Genomic DNA, 19,212 nt, shown 5'->3' with positions numbered 1-19,212 from the left:
CTTTCTGTCTCCCATGTTTCCTACTGTTGTACTATACAAGTGAAATGGTCTAGTTGCACCATCTTTGCCTCAAACCCACATACACAAAAGTATGAATTAATGCTTAAAACAGGAACTCAGAGGCTGAAATGTTTCAGTATCGTAGCATCACATATGTTCAATTCATGCCAATCTGAACAACATCATTGGTGCACCAACATAGACTGGTGCAAGAGGAATTCCAGTTTTAGAATAGTTGAAATTTGCCATTTGATATTGGAATACATTCTTAAATAAATGTGGTTATGTTATACATCATTTGAATGTGCTTTTCTTGCTTTATGTTTTTTTGTTACTGACTGATAACTTGCTGTTTATTTTTGTATTTATTTTAGACTATGGAAATTGTGTTAGACAAAAAGCAAATTTGAGTGATTTTCTTATTCGAGTTCAAAATGGGTCATAAAGCAGCAGAAACAACTCATATCATCGGCAGCATATTTGGCCCAGGAACTGCTAATGAACATACAGAGTGGTGGTGGTTCAAGAAGTTTCATAAAGGAGATGAGAGCCTTGAAGATGAGGAGTGTAGTAGCTGGCCATCGGAAGCTGTCAACGACCAATTGAGAGGAATCATCAAAGCTGATCCTCTTACAGCTACATGAGAAGTTGCCAGAGAATTGAACGTCAAACACTCTATGGTTGATTGGCATTTGAAGCAAACTGGAAAGCTGAAAAAGCTCGATAAGCAGATGCCTCATGAGTTGACTGAAAATGAAAAAAATCCTCATTTTGAAATGTTGTTTTCTCTTTTTCTATGCAACACCAATGAACCGTTTCTTGATTGGATTGTGATGTTTGACAAAAAGTGGATTATATATGACAACCGATGACAACCAATGCAGTGGCTGGGCCGAGAAGAACCTCCAAAGCACTCCCCAAACCCAAACTTGCACCAAATAGAGGTCATGCTCGCTGTTTGGTGCTCTGCTGCCAGTCTGATCCACTACGGCTTTCTGAATACCAGCAAAACCATTACATCTGAGAAGTATGCTCAGCAAATCAATGAGATGCACCAAAAACTGCAATGCCTGCAGCTGGCATTGGTCTATAGAAAGGGCCCAGTTCTTCCCCATGACAATGCCTGGCTGCATGTTGCACACCTAACACTTCAAATTTGAAGGAATTGGGCTGCGAAGTTTTGTGTCATCCACTGTATCCAGCTGACCTCTCACCAACTGACTATCACTTTTTCAAGCATGTCGCCAACTTTTTGCAGGGAAAACACTTCCACAACCAGCAGGATGCAGAAAATGCTTTCCAAGAGTTTGTCAAATCCTGAAGCAAGGATTTTTATGCTCTAGCAATAAACAAACTTATTTCTCATTGGCAAAACTGTGTTGACTGTAATGGTTCCTATTTTGATTAATAAAGATGTGTTTGAGCCTAGTTATAATGATTTAAAATTCACAGTCCAAAACCACAATTACTTTTGCACCAACCTAATTTATCCCAATTAGAAAGAAATGAATAGAAATGGAGTGAGATGGTGGCTCATTGACTAGTGACAGTACGTGAGGATGGATGATGGTAGGTGAAACTTCACTTTGCTGTGGGCAACCTGTGGCTTGCTGGCGGTTAGCTGCAAGAAATAGCTCAGAGGGATTTCTTTCAAAACACAGCTGTTACCTGACACTTGTTGACAATCCAAGGCAAAACACTTGGATATGAAGTGCTCTACCTTAATTATTATACTGTAAAATGATTTGTCTGTCAAGTGTATACTTTGGTAGACAGATGTAGCATAATAAACTTATAATAAAATATCTTTGTATAGCAAATGCCTTTATCAGTTGCAAAAGTAGTTTGAAGTTGGTTTGAAAAAACATAGACATATTGAAAAGTTTTTGACACATTAATGTGGCAAAGTTGGTGTTTTATTTATTTATTTAATTGCTGATTTATTTATTTTATTTTTAATTTCCAAGAGTTGTTAGCTACTGCATAAGTAGCAGAAACTCAAATTGAGCTTGTTTGGGCAGTATTCTACTCAAATTTACTTATTTTTATAAATGTTAAATACCTTGGTGGTGCTGGAAGTTAATACAGCTGCAACAGATGAGCAAACCAAACTAATCTCATTCTCCCAGAGAAGCTGCGTGTCGTTTAATGGAAGATGGTTACTCTTGAAATGCATAGCAATGTATTCTGTGCACTGAAGTTGTGTGGAGTAAGCTCATATGGAAACAGCTCTCTGCACTCTGAGTGAGGCATTGTACATGAAATGGAACAGTTTTCTTTAATCTGTGGCATCATAAACAAAACCTTTTGATTTGTGGACACGTGTGCAAGTAGATGTTGTGTATTTTAAATTATACTATTGAAAGATGATTGAATTTGCTTAAAAATTTTCTCTATGTATCAGCTCACAGATTTTCTGACCAAAAGGAAAAAACTGAATCCAGTGTATTCCTTTTAGAGGGCTATGAATGGAACAAACTCTTGAACTTTACAGGGAAAGATGGAAATCACATCTTAAAGAAGTAAAATAATTCAACCATTTACTTGCTAATCAATTGTTGCATGAATGAGTGATATCAAAACTTTTAATGCTTAGTACTTCAATACCTACATTATTCTGTCCACTTCTGTAATCATCTATCATTTTCACCACAAAATGGAAACAATGATAGAGATATTTAATACATCTAAGAAGATAAGTGGGTTATCTGAGGTCTACACAGCACTTGCGAAAAGCTCAGCATACTGCACATAAGAGATACGTTGAGATTCAGTTGTTGCAAATTAAACTTCCTGCTTATTTTAACGCAGATTTCAAGATAAAGCCAAGAAACTTCTATGTCGTATATAATTCAAATCAGTAACTTAGATATTCAAGGCTATTATTTATATAATATAAAAAGTATACTTCTAAACAGGAATATATATTTTCTTTAAGAATTTTTGTTTTGATTTGTTTTTACTGCTAAGTTAGAACAACTAGGAAATAGAGTATACTTTTGTGATTTTATTTAATTCAGAAGAAAAATCAAATTAATGATGTGCATTATAAGTACTTCCAAAAGCTGTGATTGTATTTTATTTTTTTAAAGATACTAGTCCATAGGGACTCTGATAAATACTCTGTGAAACCTACTATTTTTTTTAGACTTTTGTCTATGCTGACTTAATTTCTGAGGTCTCAAGCAGCCTTACATTATGCATTGAGCTTCTGACTCAGAAATTCAAAGGACAATTATGTTGTTTGTGTATGGTTTTTATCAAAAGCAATAAATTGGTCTGAGCACAACTCAGGTAAACTCTTGAGAAACCTGTTTGCTGTTATGATTTACTAATAAATAATGCATGCAACTCTTATTTGCAGGCACTAAGGAATATAAACTAGATTTTCATGTTGAAATGCATATTTTTTTTCTTAAAAGATGCACAAATTTAAAAGCTAAAAGGGAACATGATGATAATCTAAACTGAACTCCTGTGTCTTACAGGTTAAAGAATTTCAGTGGTTCTTATTTCAAATGCAAGACTTGTTTGGTTTTGTGCAAGTGTGTTATGGTTTGAGTTTCACACTTGGAGGTTGAAGGGTACTGGAAGGGAGCTCTCCTTAGTTCCAACCTGTGGCATTGACTTCAATGGCTATTAACTTTTGCTGAGGTTGAAGTATTGTACTGAAGGGGGTTGGATTCAATCTTGAAAAGATGAAACAAGAAAAGGATTTGGAAAAATGGAATAGGAACAATAATACACACACACAAAATGGAAGATCAGCTTTCTCCATGAGTCAGAAGTGGTTATGAGTGGCTGCTCTTAGTTTGCATTTGGACATAAATATGATCCAGTTACGGTATGGTAAGTTGGCAGCAGATGTCAGCCAGGTGAGCTATGATGGATATCCGAGGACTTCAATGTTTGTGTGCTGCTTGGCCACATAATAAAGTCAGCCTCCTTTTCTTCAAAAGGCTTTGGCCATTCATTTTGGTTCTTTGTTGGCATACACATTTCCCAGCCTGCCAGACAGCTGTTCTTCAGTCATGCAGAACTGTTACCCACAACACTCTTTGTCCACTGAAGTGTTAACTTCTGAAGACAAGTGATAGGAATTCATATTTCCATCTAGCTTCCTCTGTCACCAGGCTGTGCCATGTTGCCAGTGCCACTTTTCCAGTGGGGCAAATGTACTGTGTTTCTGCTTGCTCCCAAGACCCAGTATGATTGTGCAAACTAGCTTCAAAAAGTAGCAGCAGCAACTAAATCAAAAGGCCAGTAAAGAACTGTGGTATGGCTCAGGATTTTTATTTCATTTTGATGCCTCTATTTTTTTTTAACAAAATTTTAAAGTTCTAGGAATTGTATTTGTCCTTGGCTGCTTTTTCTTTATTTTTCTTTCCTTCAAGAAACCCTTTTAAATGAGGCCCTGCTTGCAGATGCATTTCTTAATTAATTGTGAATGTGTAGTGTGGTGACAGATGCAGAGGATGTTGCCTTTATCCTGATCACATTAAAATGAGTTGTGTTGAATATTCTATGATGCTTGGGGAAATTGCTTAATCCTATTACTTTTTGGAGAAGATTGAATACCTCCTAATGTGAAACATGAAACCTCTGAGCTGCGCAGTGCAACTGCTGCCTCTGAGAGTGCAGCACAAAATGTATAGGATTTCTTCTAATGTGAGTCAACAACAATTTCTAGGCTTGTTTATCACATAAATGTTATCTGGCAAATTATTAGACAGTTGCTATGGAAACAAAGGCTTACTACTAGAAGGATTTGTTACCGTAAGTAGTTAAGACAATGCTCAGACCTGCATCCCTGCTGCAAACAGTCAGCTCCTAAGGATGGAAATGGCAGATAACAAACCACCTATTTTTACTGATAACAAACCAATCTAGAAATATTTATCAGATGGCCTTTGTTTTTCTAGCAAATATTACTATATAGATATATTAAATGAAGTGTAAAGGTGTGAAAACGCTAAAGACAAATATTCTTTTATCTTATTTCATGTGGTTTGAGAAGATAATATGGGTGTTGGTATCTACTATATCACAGTGTGTAAGACATGGAAAGCCTGGACAAGCATCCCTTGTTACGTTGTAATGTATCATGAAACAAAATGACTGGAGATAATATTAATTGCTGATTGTTGAACTGAATGGAAAGAAAACCAAGGCATTTGAAATTGGTGTCTTCATTCTGATGAGAGGTGTGGTAGAAATATTGCAAAAAGTGAAAGAAGAGTCTTGTTCATGAAAAAGATGAGCCATAGTTGGATTGCTCTTGATTATCTTGATTATTCAGAGAAGGGCAATGAAGCTGGTGAAGGGTCTGGAGCACAAGTCTTATGAGGTGTGGCTGAGGGAACTGGGGCTGTTTAGTCTGTAGAAAGGGAGACTGAGGAGAGACCTTACTGTTGTCTACAACTACCTGAAAGGGGGTTTTGCATGGAGGGTGTTGGTCTCTTCTCCAAAGTAAGAAGTGATAGGACAAGAGGAAATGGCCTCCAGTTGTACCAGGGGAGATTTGGATTGGATATTATGAAAAACTTCTTCATGGAAGGTGTTGTCAGGCATTGGAACAGGCTGCCCAGGGAAGTGGTGGAGTCACCATCCCTGGAGGTGTTTAAAAGATGTGTATATGAGGTTCTTAGGGACATGGTTTAGTGGTGGACTTGGCAGTGTTAGGTTAATGGCTGGACTTGATGATCTCAAAGCTCTTTTCCAACCAAAATGATTCTGTGATCTTCCTTGTGGATCAGCAAAAGTAGCATCTCCACTTTCTGTATTTATCTAGTAAAGAAAGGCAGGACAGTGTATTGAAAAAGCTCCAATTTCCACATAGGTTTCAGTGTCCTCAGTGTTTATGATCTTCTAAAGGTTTTCATAATATTTTGTTTGATCCATCCCCTGGATCAAGCAGTTATCTGAACCTTTCAGCCACCATTTTTTAAATCCTTGAATTTGTAAAGAAAACCTTAAGAAAACCTTAGAAGATGTGAATGTTAAAAGAGAGAGGAAAAAACAGACAAACACAACAACAACAACAAAACCTCTGTAAACCCCAGAAAACCATCACTGTGTTTTTTCTAATTCTTGCAATTTTGAAGCCAATAGCATCTGTAGAAGGCTGGGTTGTTATTCTTTTCTTGGAGCCAGCAGTCCCACTGTTCTCATGAATGTGATCAGTATTTCTTTGAATATGATACTGAAATATTTTCCGATGGCAACTTCGGTCAGCATGGCTCTTGGCTTGCGGAACCGTATGCCACTGTAAGTGCAGGCAGCAATTCCGGGCAGGGCTCAGAGGGGAAGTATAAAACGGGCTCTATTGTGCAGACTGACACCAGCTGAAGTGATTTCTCAGTACCCTGAGCATATAGGAAAATGTGCAAGAAATACAGCTGGGCAGAGAGTCTCTCATCATCTTTACAATGTGCACAAAAAGGACAAAAAGGTGACATTCATTGTGTGATTTTTTTTTTTTTTCCTGGCAGCTATGGGCAGCAACAGAATGGAAAATGAACAGGTTATTGATCTAAAAGCAAATAAGATGGCTGTTTAATTTAGATGCTCATACACAGTGCAATATATTGCCACAAATTTTGTTCTAGCAATAGAAGAAAAGCCAGAGGCACTGAAGGGTTAAAAGACTAAATCTGATTTATAGAGCTGAATTTCTATGTGCTGAACACATGTTAAATGTATGGGAAAGGCAAAATGACACAACTTGTTCTAAGACCAGAATAAAACAGACAATATCCATCATTGGGTTAAAATTGCGTCAGACATTTAGAAAGAAAACAAGTTACTTGTCAGGATAAAGAGAACTAAGGATATCTGGAGACATCATCCGGAGAACAGGAAGGCCCTCAGCAGAATATTGAATTGGACTGAGAAAGCTCAGCTTTGCCACACGGTTGATGCCCTAGGATAGATCCTCCTGTCCAAAAGGGAGAATTAGAAGAATTGCACGGACTTGTTGCTTTGGAAACTGCTGAGTAAATGGAAGAAACAACAGGATGGATATACAATTTTTTTTGTTCTGTGAGGAAAAAAAAAAAAAAAGAGGCCTAAAAAAGTACTTTCCACAACATACAAAGGAATCAGCAGTAGGGTTCTGGCAGCTCTTTTTAGCAAACTGTGCTAGTCTTCGTGTGTGTGTTCAGCACCTACTTTGGGGAGACTGCTCCTGCTGCTGTTTGGATCATGTTCAACACCTGAGGTGTAACACATTTTATATGGTATAGTGGGCTTTAGGTTTACATAGAGGAATGTTTTGTCTAGGGAAAACCAGTAGAAGAATACACATACAAAGGCACACAGACATTTTGAGAAGGATGAGAATATTGGCTTCAACTAAATAGATACGTGAATTTTAAATAACAGAAATAAGCTATAGGAGAGAAATTAGTCCAGCAACATGTATAGTTAGGTCTTCACTATCACACCTGCCATGGTAGTCAATGAAAAACATGCAGAGATTCCATATTTTGAATGATATGGAGGGATTTGGGCCATATCTTATAGGCTTTGAGATATTGCAACCTTAGCTCAGAGAATGAAATTCATGACCTCTAGCAGGCTGAGACAGAGGTTTCAAAATTAACCAGTAGAAATACCAGAGAGGAGTTTCATTTCTGAAATTCAGTTCTATTATATCTCTGAGACTAAGGTATCTATTTGCTGTCTTTGGTTAGGTATAATGTAAAACTGGAATGTCAAAGCCACCACAGGCATCCAACAGAGATGACAGGCTTGTCCTTTTTATTGAATACTAAGTCAGAGATGGCTGCAAGACAGTAAGATCAGGAGGGGACAGGAACAGAGAGGTTGGGGTTAAATTCCCTCCTCAGTCTGAGAAAATCACCTATACATTACTTGCTGTTAGGAAATCATCTTCACCATCCCCTTACATTTCCCTGGAGATCACCCTTCATCATTCTTATTGAAGTGGGACATCAGATTGACGAGAATACAAGAAGGAAATTTCAAGGGGAGAAAGAAAACAGTAGCTTGACCTCAATGTCTAGGAGTAATGCATGTGGCTTGAGCAGGGGAGACCTGGGCTTTGAGTCTCTGCTCCTGACCATGTTTGGGTGGTGGTCACTAGATAAGCAATACGAAGCAGCTTTCTCTGATCATGTCTATGAATGGTAGAGGCTGTAGCTTCTGTGTTTTTGTTGAACTCAGTGCTTCAGTGGGCTCCAAGTATGTTTTCTGCTTTGTGGCTTTTCGGCATGGTTTGGTATGGGTTGCCAGCTCTGCAAATTCCAGACTGCCTTGGGCAAAAGAGAAGTACCTAGTGAGAAAGTCTGTTTAGCAAAAGTAAGGGAGGGTGACTCGGCATATTCAAGAACAAATCTTTGAATGCCCAGGGTTTTGCAATGAAATGAAAAAACCTGCAGCCTCTCATATGCCTAAGCAGATTGGGTAGCAGCTTTGTGCATGTCTGATGAATATTTGGGATTTAGGCACACAATTTCTGCCAATTTTGCATCTGAAATGTGTCAGTATCCTGCCCTTTGTGCAGAATAAAACTGCTTAAACAATTAAAATTGTGAGCACCGTATGGAAAGAATAATGTTTGGAACAGAAGGACTGTCTCCTTGATGGAGTTTTGAGAAACTTCTCTGTCAGTATGGCACAGTGTGTTAATTTTGTCTCTGGCTATTCAGGACTGTACCAACTATTAAACAATTAGTTTAGGCCACAGCTAAGAAGGAAAGAATCGCTTCTAGTCTATTGCTGATTTTGTCAGCTTTCCCAGTTTCCAAAACCTGGATACCCTTCTACCCTTCATGGAAACATCTGCCTTCTAATGACCTCTGACATGTAAACAATTTTAGAAGTTGTTTTGTTTCTAATATACAAATGAGTGCATCTATTTATATATACACACAGACAGAGGTACATGAAGATATTTTTAATGATGTAGGTGGGACTCCAGTCCATTTTAAGGTAAAATTTAAGCTATGACACTGATGAACCACTACTGATTCAGGAAGAAATTGCAAAAACAGAGCTAATATGATGGTAGCAGTAGTTTAATATTAGAAATAGGTTACTTATATTTCCCATTCTTGTTTGAATTCTACAAACATTTCATTCTCCTTGAGAATCCTGTTGGGGTTTTTTTGTTTGTTTGTGGGTTTTTTTGTGGTTTTGTTCTGTTTTGTTTGTAGTTTGGGTTTTTTTTCAAATAAAGTAAAATCCCTTCTCCCTGCTTTTGTATAAGCACCATAATAGATTCAAAGAAGGTATGTCTTTTTACTGGATCTTTTCACTTATATTATACATGTGTATGTATATCAGTGATGTCAAATCTATTATAAGAGGTATAAAGACTGTATGTGATTTTGCATACACATATATTTGAATATATATTTGACTATTAGAAGTAAATATAGCCAAAAATATCTTCCAAAGCAACTTAAAAAACTGAAAGCACATCTTCTTTTGCACTCTAATGCCACTAACATGCCTCAATACCTAACTCACTTTTGAAAACAGTTATTCTTGGTTATTGCCAAGTGTGTGAACATTTTTCTCTTGGTCAAATTCTGCTTAAGCAGTTGAAAAACTGCACCTACTTCATTTCCTTTCTAAAGTCGGGGTTTCATATTCTCCTATATAATAGCTAATGGCATTATAAGTTATCTTGAGCAAGGCAGAGCAGTATGAAGAAAGAAAATAAATTTATGTCCTTCTTTGCCTAGAGGCCAACAGCTTCTCTCAGTCTGGTATGGAAGACTTGGAGCTCAGAATACACAGCTTCAGGGAAGAAAAATGATTTTAAATATTTCCTTGTGTGGAGTCAATTTTAATTTGCAGATAACCACCAGTGACTCCATTGTGTTCATGACTTCAGTCTTAGAATGCTTTTTTCCCCCATAAGAGATGGAGTTTATCTTTAAAAGGGAACATCCTTGGAACCAAGCAACTGTCGGTAAGTGTCCTGCTGTAGATATGTGCCTAGGGAAAAACATTTTTTGTGAATTAAGTCTTAGTTTATCTTCTTTAGTGTTCGTGTATTTGGGCAAAATAAAGCAATGAAAACCTAGCAACCCTATTATTTTTTTCCCCTATGTGCTGCTTGCTCATTTATTAATTTCCTTCACCTCACATCTTAGCACTGAGTTGAAATACATTCACTTTTGTGCATGAGTGCTATTTTTGCAGATAGGCTTTGAATATTTTGGAATGGAAAGATGGCAGTTAATTCTGGCATATTGTATTCTGTTTTCTTTTGTTCTGTCAGTCAGATACTCAAAATCAGGAAATGTGCTTGAAGATGAAGGACAATTGGTATTCTGAGCAGACTTGTAAATGAGGTTTCCAAGCTGTGAAGTCTAAAATTCAAGAATCCTCATTGTTTTATTACAACTCAAATCAATATCACAGAATCACAGAATATATATTGATAAGGGTGGAGGTCATTGAGGATGAAAATACCCCTTTACGATGACCTTTGATATTCATATGAATGCTGGAGAGAAGGAGAAAGCAGAGACTCTCACAGGGCTCTGAAAGAATCAGCTCGAATCTTCAGTCCCTGACAGTATGAGAGGAAGAGGTTAACTGAATTCAGAGCAAAGGCGTGTATCCAAAAAATGACCTATGTGACCAATTTTTGCACTGAGATGACTTTCAGTGATCTACATGGGTCTGTTTGGAAGTTGCCAGCATTACCAGGTGAAGTGAAAATTTTACTGGCAAAAGAAGCCAATCTGAAGATCTCCTGTCATTACTGAAGGAGACTTGCGCATAAAATGGAGTCTTATCCTGCGCAAAGGCTATTTTCCTGAGAATGCACCCCTGCTCACAAAAGGCCCTGCTGGTAACACATGCTTCAAACTATCATTTAAAGATGTAGCAAATTGCAGCATCTAGCACTGCACTCTTCCAATGACAGAATCATGCTTTAGCCTGGTTTCCCAAGGAAAGATGACTTGTATGATCACATTCTTGCATATGTATTTGGACACATGAACTTGAGCATACAGTTATTTGTTTTCTCCATTCTCCAATATGTATTCAATCTACTGACTAATTTCAACCAAATTTCAGAGATGCAGAAGTCTCTAGAAGTTTTATAAAAATGAGCAGCCAGAAAAAGGAGAACCTATTACTGCCTCAACTGAAAGAAGGTTCCTGTGAGAATTCAGTCCTTACTAAAGATCAGAAAATCTACACAAATAACAACATTAACAGTAACTGCACCTTCAGCTAGCAGTAGCAGAAAAAAAAAAGCCAAAACAAGACAAACAAACCAAAACAAAACACACAAACCCCAGAAGTGTGAGTGGGCAACAAAATGCATTTCATATGTCAGCAGCAATGTATGCCCTATTATTTTTTTGTCAGCTCTTGCATAATGATTAGATTTCTTAAATGTGATAGTTTGCCAATAAATAAAACATGTTTTTAGAAATTGAGAGGCTGAGACAGTTTTTAAGTCTTCTTTTATTAAAATCTGATTTACCCCGAAATATAGTTATTGTGATCATAGATTGGCACACTTAACCACTTAAGGATAATATTAAAATAGCTTAGATGACTATATGTCAGACTTATGTACTTAGATGAGTTTCAGTCAGCTCAATTCTGCATATTAAATTTTAGAGATAAATTATATCTTGGCAAGTATGACGGTCTGGGCCTTTGTGCAAACTACAATTAAAGGTCAATGCCACTAAAACATAACCAAGAGAAATCTTAGAAAATAAATTAACTCTGTCAGATGTACTTCAACTTGATCTAGACTGTAGGTTTTATGAATGCAGAATGGAAGGAAAACTATATGGATTGTTTTGGGTAAAAAATTGCAAGTACTCCAGAAAACAGAGGGAATTATAATATCACAGAGATTTTGCTCCAGCCTTTTTTTCTTTTAAGTTGCAGGTAGTTATACGTTCTTTGTATAATAGAGACATGAAGATCTTTCATCTAATATAAATGATGACTTTTATGCTGTAGCCTTCTTGTAAGACAGCAGTATGGAATTTGCAACTAAAATTTTGCAAAAATTCAGTCCATGTGATTTCCTGCTTTGTGCGTACCAGGCTAAAACTTTTCCTTAAATTGGTGTTACAAAGACTAGTATATCTGAGGAGATTAATCCCTGTCTTTCTGATCCAGGTTTCTGGAGCCAGACTGGGGGTGATTAACACCTAGCAAGGTAGGTTTTGCTTCTGCTTTGCAGCAGCAATGTATGTGCCATAATGAATGCATCCTCTGACCTATAGCATATGGACTATAGAGCTTGAATTGCAACCATGTGCCCTGGCACAGAGGTGTGCCAATGTATGGGTACTCAGGCAGCTTTCCAAGTGCTTTTTGTGGCAATGATACAAGGCATTTTCCTTGTTTGTACATTTGTCATTGCTCTGTATAAAGGCAGGGGAGGAAAAAAGCAACCTACGCAACTTGGCTTTCTTAGCTCATCTGTGAAACCTATGATCCCCCAGGGAGTGATAATTATTTGTGACACTACTTTCTACAAAGATGATAATGTTTTCAAGGCAGTTCTGTTCATTAAAAAACAGTGATTTATTTAAATATCTTCACTGGGGGCTTTCTAGACTGTTACTTGGTCATTTCTTATTGTGCGTGTTGCCCTATTAATTTTTATGTTTGAAATAAAGCAGTAGACCATGAGTTTAATGTCAGAGTTCCCTTTTCCTGCAGTATAGCAAATCTGTCCTTGTAGATAGCAGATTGGGATAAGCTGAATGATAAATGCTTGACCATCACCCCAATAATTAATAGGTAACTGAGGAAGTCAGCATGATATTAAAGAAATAGGAAGATAACGCTTGAAGAAATTTTGTTGGAAAGGAATGCTTGATATTTGACTTGTATTGGAAGGAAGTATGAGTACTCAGTCCAACAGTAGCCTCTGTGACACATGTTGAGATCTTTATTTTCAGAAATGAAAAAAATGTTAGCTTGTGACAATGATTTAGAAAAGAGCAAGGAAGATCTGTTTTGGGGAGAGTTGCCTTTTAACCATCTCCACTGATATACAATGCATGTCTGTACCCAAAGATCATGTATTATTGCTTGTGCATGTTAAATAATTCCTGTTAGTCCCAATTTTTCCCTGCATTGAATATAGAAGCAGTTTTTAGTTGATGGGCTTTACTTATATGGCAACCAAAAGTGTTCAGTGATTCCTTATTCCCTAGCTTTAATGTCTATGTTAACAAAAGGCATGTCTGAAATAACCAATGGGTAAGGAAGCCTTTCTCTTGTACAGTGAAGGATGAGACTTGGAGAGCTCACACAGAAGGCAGCTGGTGACCCCTCTAGCATGAGAACGTCAGATCTGTGCTCAAAAAGCCTCCATCAATGAACACCCAAATACTGGACCTTCAAGACGAAGGGACGCTTATGGGATTTGTTGTTGTTGTTGTTTTCATTTTGTTTTATTTTGGGTTTGTTTGTTTGGTTGGTTGGTTTGGGTGTTTGTGGGGTTTTTGTTTGGTTTTTTTTGTTTGTTTTTTTGGGGTTTTTTTTTGGTTTAGCTGGCAAATCCTGCATTGCTTGATTTAAACTGTTGTTTTTGTTCACCTCAGCAAATGCTCTGTTACTGGTGCTGCAGGTGTTGGATAAGGTACCAGAGCTTTCAGAGGGAATGGCAGAGCTGTTCTGCTGCCAGCCTGTTTGCTTGTTTAGCAAGTATATTAGTCCTGGCTTTTCAAGCCTGCGGCTGGGAGTCTGGCTTATCTACAACAGGAGAGTGCAGGCAGGGGCAGCGTGAAATGCTCCATCCTGCAACCATGCTCTCCAGCAATCACTCGTGGCAGGGCAAGAGTGGTTCCTGTCCTCATTCGTATCTTTGCTGAGGAAAAAAAATCACAAAGAGGTAGCATTTTTTGTACCCCTAGAACTAGTCTTGGAGTCAGCAGTTCATTTCAGATCATCTTGCAAATGACTCTAAGGTGGAAATTCAAGTGTACTCTCTGTACAGCCATCAGCTTTTTCTCTGGGCACAGAAGTGCTGCGAGTAGGTTATTGTTTATCGCTGCCACTGGGCTGGGCTTTGCTGAGCTCTAGATGCACCCATTCAGTTAGGCATAGGAGAACTTCCAGTCTCGTTACAGTCAAAATAAGCAATTCAAGCAGTTAATGTAGCTCCTCCTGACAGAAGTAGGTCATGGAGGGATCTTCTGGGCAGCTCAGTCACTACAGAGGGCTGGAGACTCCCACTCTTCTCCCCCTGCAAGAGGGAGAAGGGGGACAAGCAGGAGGTGGGAGGCACATGAGGCAGCTGTGCCCGGGAGAGGGTTCAAGTCTGCAGCCTCACGTGTGAGATGTTCAGCATTCTGTCAATTCTTTTCATATGTTTCTAACCACTTTGTATTTTTCTTTAGCCCATTCTTTGAATGCTGCCAACAATCTGTTAGGTTTCAGAGAGTACTCGATTTGTCAGTGGATAACATACATGCATGCTTAATAATAATGTTAGGGGCAAATATGTCCTTATACACTTTGTTACTAACTGACTATTTTATAGCTACCTCTCAATTTACTTGAGTGTGAAATATAAAGATGGGTAAAGAATTGTGCCATTCATTCACTGTTGATAGGGAGCCAATTACTCTGTTCTTTCCTACCGTTTTTTATTTGCACATTGCAGATTAGCATAGTTCTCAGAAGATCAGCTCAGGCAGCACTTTGCACCACTAGCTATAATGGCTCTTCTTCCCCTACAGTGCTGGTAATCCGATCTTGGAAAACTTTACTGAATTTCAGAGCCTATCATGTGAAACATACAGAGTGACATTAAAAATAAACCAGATGGCTGGAGCCAGAAGGAAAAGTGTGATTCTGAAAATTCTGGATTCCCTAGGTGTTGCAGGTGAATATGTATTTTTATGTATCTCTATATATTATCAGGGAATTAGAGATCACATTAACAGGAGTGTTTAGAAGACTGACATATTTTCAACTTTAAAAAACCCCTCTAGTAAATTAATACTGTGTACTATGCAGTTCTGTCTGCAACTGCTTGTCTTTGCACTTTTGACAGGTTGCTCATGTACCGGTGTATGTGTGATATTGTACATGGTGTTTGGCTGGGCCATCAATGCTGCAAAATGCTTATGTATTGCTGCTGGTTATGCTATTTTAGTATGTGTATCGCTTCAGTGCAAGCTAATACTGATTATATCTTGATCAGTACAGTTACAATTTCTAGTTATTGTAGGCTTCTACTTTGATGTCAAATAACTTCTGTCTTTCTTCAACATTGTTTTCAAAATTTAAATCAATACTGTGCTGCTATCACTTGGGAGCCCTATTGCTCTAGCTGCCTCTGTTGTCCTTCTTTTGTCTTATCTGGTGTCTGGCTGAACATTTTGTGCCAGCTGTATGGAAAAGGAAGAACAGATACGATGACTTTATCTGGAGAAGCATGTACATTGAAAAAGCCTTTAGTGATCTGTACCTTGCCCAAGAGCAAAAGTAATTTGGTGAAATGTCTCAGTATAAAAGAGTAAACCCCTGGTTTTGACCCAAGCAATCAGTGGTCATGTGTTTATGTCTTAGTGGAAACCCTCAGTGCAGATGAAGTTGGCTCTGAGGAAAACACCTGGCCAAGAATTGATGCCTCTGCATTTTTCATTTAGGAACGGGGAGAAAATTTACTGATGATGAGGAAGAATGCATTGCTCTTGAGCAGGTTCTTAATGAGAAATTACTACACCAAATGGATTTCTGGCTAAGTTCATAGTGGCCAGAAGATGAAAGGGGAAGAAGGAGCAAAAAGTAAATGAGCCATTTGCGCATTACCGTTTCTGGCAACAGTATTGCTACCTTAATTTCCTCTGCAGAACTACTGTGGGTATGGAAGAAGGCTTTATTATATGGGAAGTACTAGCTTTTAAAACTCCAACAGAGTTTAAGTGCCGTACTCCTCCCCTCAGCCAACCTTGGCTGTAGTATCCAGAAAGGAAGCTCACATGAGTCCATTCAAGGTTGAAAAACCCCTGAGTCCATGGCAATAAATTCTGTTGGAGTTTCAATAAGCATTTCGAAGGTGGTATAACAGGGGCAGCTTGTTGCCAGCTGCTGGGCATAATGTGTGCCCAAAAGAGAGATTGCTTTAAAGCCCTAATGCTGCAGAGCTACCTGCATCTTCTCAGCACCTTTCACTGTTTGTAGTTCTTCTGCACTCCAGGTTGTTTAGAACCTGGGACTTCCATAAATAAGGAGTCCTGGAAACTATGGGACTAAGTTGGGCAATTGAAAATTTGTGTGTGTGTCTGTGCAGAAGGGTAACAACTGTATCTTCCATGCTCCAGAATCTTCATGCTATTATACTCTTATAATTTTATAGTATATATATTTTATTTTATACTATTATAGACTTTAATTGAACAAAAGATACACTTTTTCTATACAAAAAAAGGTCTTGCAGATTTTTTTTTTCTTTTTAAAAGATCATAAAAACAATCCCTTTTGGTCACACTGGTTATTCGTATTCCAAAATACAAATCTAAACGTTAGTATAGTACTGTGTTATCCCCAGACACTGTTCTCTGCTGCAACAGAAGAAAAGGAATAGAGAAGCTGGTTGTGGTTTAATAAAGTAATTTGTTGAAGTAGGTCTTAAGGGGCTAGTGCTAAAGAAAGGCATAATTTGTAAAATTATTATTTCTCTTATTTTAATAACAGGTGGTAATTAAAATGAAGGCAATCATTTCTAGGAAGAATGGTATTACCCTTGATTGTGCAACAGCATGCCAAGTCTGTCCAAGTGGAAAAGATAAAAGATTATTCAATGTGGGACAAATAGATTTAGGGTAACATGATTACAGCTTTATTGAATAATGTGCTGGACTATGAATGATGTAATTTCTGAAGTGTTTCTTTAAACAAGATCTCTTAGCGAAAAGGAATAATACTGCTTAGGAACTGCTGGAGATGAAATTAGAGATGAAGTTTGTGAAAATCAGGATATGTAATATTCACATGAAGAGAATGAGTTACAATCCTAATAGGATTGAAAAAGAAAATGAGATAATTTTTTTCTCATCCTTTTGATTCTTCTCTACAAATCCTCTAAAAATGATGAAAGATTTACTTTCTCTAAATCCTACCTACCTATGTGTGGACCTGTGCATATACATGATGTGCATGCTGAGAGATAAACTGATAGATTTAGTTTTAATGATGTGGCTCATTCAGGCACTCACTTGTTATTCTAGTCCTTCTTTTAGAGGTTACCATTTCTGCAGAAAGAATGACAGAGCAAAATATGAACTGCTGCCTCAGCTGCTCTGCATCGCACCTTGTAGTAGTAATGTGAGTTAGCATTGCAAGCAATGAAATACAGATACTGTAGGGATCACTTGCAAAATCTTTCTTTTACAAATAAAGGTAGCAGAAAATAAAATAGAAAATGCTCCTTAGAAAAGAATCTTTCCTTTTGACTGTTAAAAGTGTTATATCTATTCTTCAGCAGGAAAAAAAAAATATTCACATAAGATTAATTTATTACTTTGGATCAGAATTCAATTATTTTTTTTGTATTTTCAGTCCTCCAGGCAGGAACTTTAACACTGGCACTCCTTGGGTTTAGATATGTGTGACTGACTTTACATACCACATTTGTTCTATTGACTTAAATGCACAGGTCATCTGCCCTATAGAGATACAAAAATACTGAGCTTACAGTCCTAATGTGTATAATTTACTTGGAAGGAATTTCTTTAATATACTCAAATATTCAGATGGAAAAGAGTAACCTATTCATTTTAAAACTTGAGGGGAGGGGGCTTATTTTCAGCAATAAGTGTTTTTTCTGTGGATTTCTCAGAGCTTTTAAAATATTTGGTGATGCTTGTAGGTTGGTGTTTATAATTTTGGAAAATATTTTGAGAGTTAGTTTCACAGTTTATCCATCTGGGCTTAATAATTGTTGATTAAATTATGAAAAAAATAATAAATTGTTGTTTATGACTTACTCAGGCAATGATTCAGATTAGGAAAGAATAGCAAGACAAATTTTTGAAGCACAAGCTTTAAGATGTGTCTCTCCAAGCAAAGGGGAGCTGTTCTGCTCCTCTTGCTGCCAGTGGCAGACCTCCTGCCGACTTTGACAGCAAGGTTTTACTGGAGAAAACGTGGGTTTTGCTGAATCAGGTGCTCAATGGGCTGGTACAAGAGACTATGCTATGCAGTTATATATGGAAAAGGGCTGTGTTTTTATCACCACTGGCAACATGGAGCCTGTGGTCCAGTTTGATGTGGTTAATTCACCAGCAGAACTGGGTGCTGAATGCCCAGGCTCTGCAAAGAAAGCTGTGAAGTCACTGTAGGCAAAAAAGCTCTAGGCACTGTTGGCATGAGAATGAGCCCTTGGTTCCCTCTTAGCTCACATTGGAGGTGAACCCTGTCACCCCTCCTTGCAGTGTGCAAAATTATAGTCTAACCAGGCTGTAAATCAGAGCCAGTATTGATCCACACGAGGCCAGCATCTGTCTTAAAGTAAAATTGGCTATTTCAAAATGAGAGTCTTGTCAAAAGTGAGCCTGAAGAACCTATTAAAGAAGTAAAGAATCATTTTCTCACATAGAAGTTGCTATTTGGAGTGACTGTAGGTCAAAATATGCATTTAAAAAAAAAAAAAAAAAAAGAAAAAGCAAGCTGCTGATAATATGCAAAGGAAAAAAAAAAGCAGAACATCAGGGTCAGCTTGGGCCTGGTTCATTGAGAGCTTTCTTACCCACAAAGTTGTTTCAGCTTTCAAGGGCATGTGTAGTACATACCCTCTGGCAGAGGACTTAACGTTGTTTTCTAGTTTCTGTGTTGCATTGAATGGTTCACCTGAACTGCAAACAAGGTGTTACAGACCCCAGTTTCAGTAGCGTTGCAGTGAGATGGGGGCTGGTCGCTGTGGGATTTGCTTTAACACCAAATGATGGTAATATACATTTTATGATTCTTTCAAATTTCATGAGTTCTTTTGAGGAAATAATGGTAAAACCACTTCGATGAGTATGTATGGGAGTAAAAATGAAACTGGCTGAGCACTGCTGCTTGTGTTCCAGACTCTCTGTATTTTTGGTTGTCACTGGAGCAATAGATGAGAAATTATTCTATAATTTTAATTCAAATTCATTTTAGGAATTACATTTTTAATTAAAGATTGATCCTTTGTCGTTCATAAGCAATAAATCTGGATAGTGTCACAAGAGAAAATCATTT

This window comes from Caloenas nicobarica, chromosome 3 (genome assembly GCF_036013445.1).
Source record: "Caloenas nicobarica isolate bCalNic1 chromosome 3, bCalNic1.hap1, whole genome shotgun sequence".
NCBI classification, from domain to species: Eukaryota; Metazoa; Chordata; class Aves; order Columbiformes; family Columbidae; genus Caloenas; species Caloenas nicobarica.
This window is presented reverse-complemented; position numbering follows the sequence as displayed.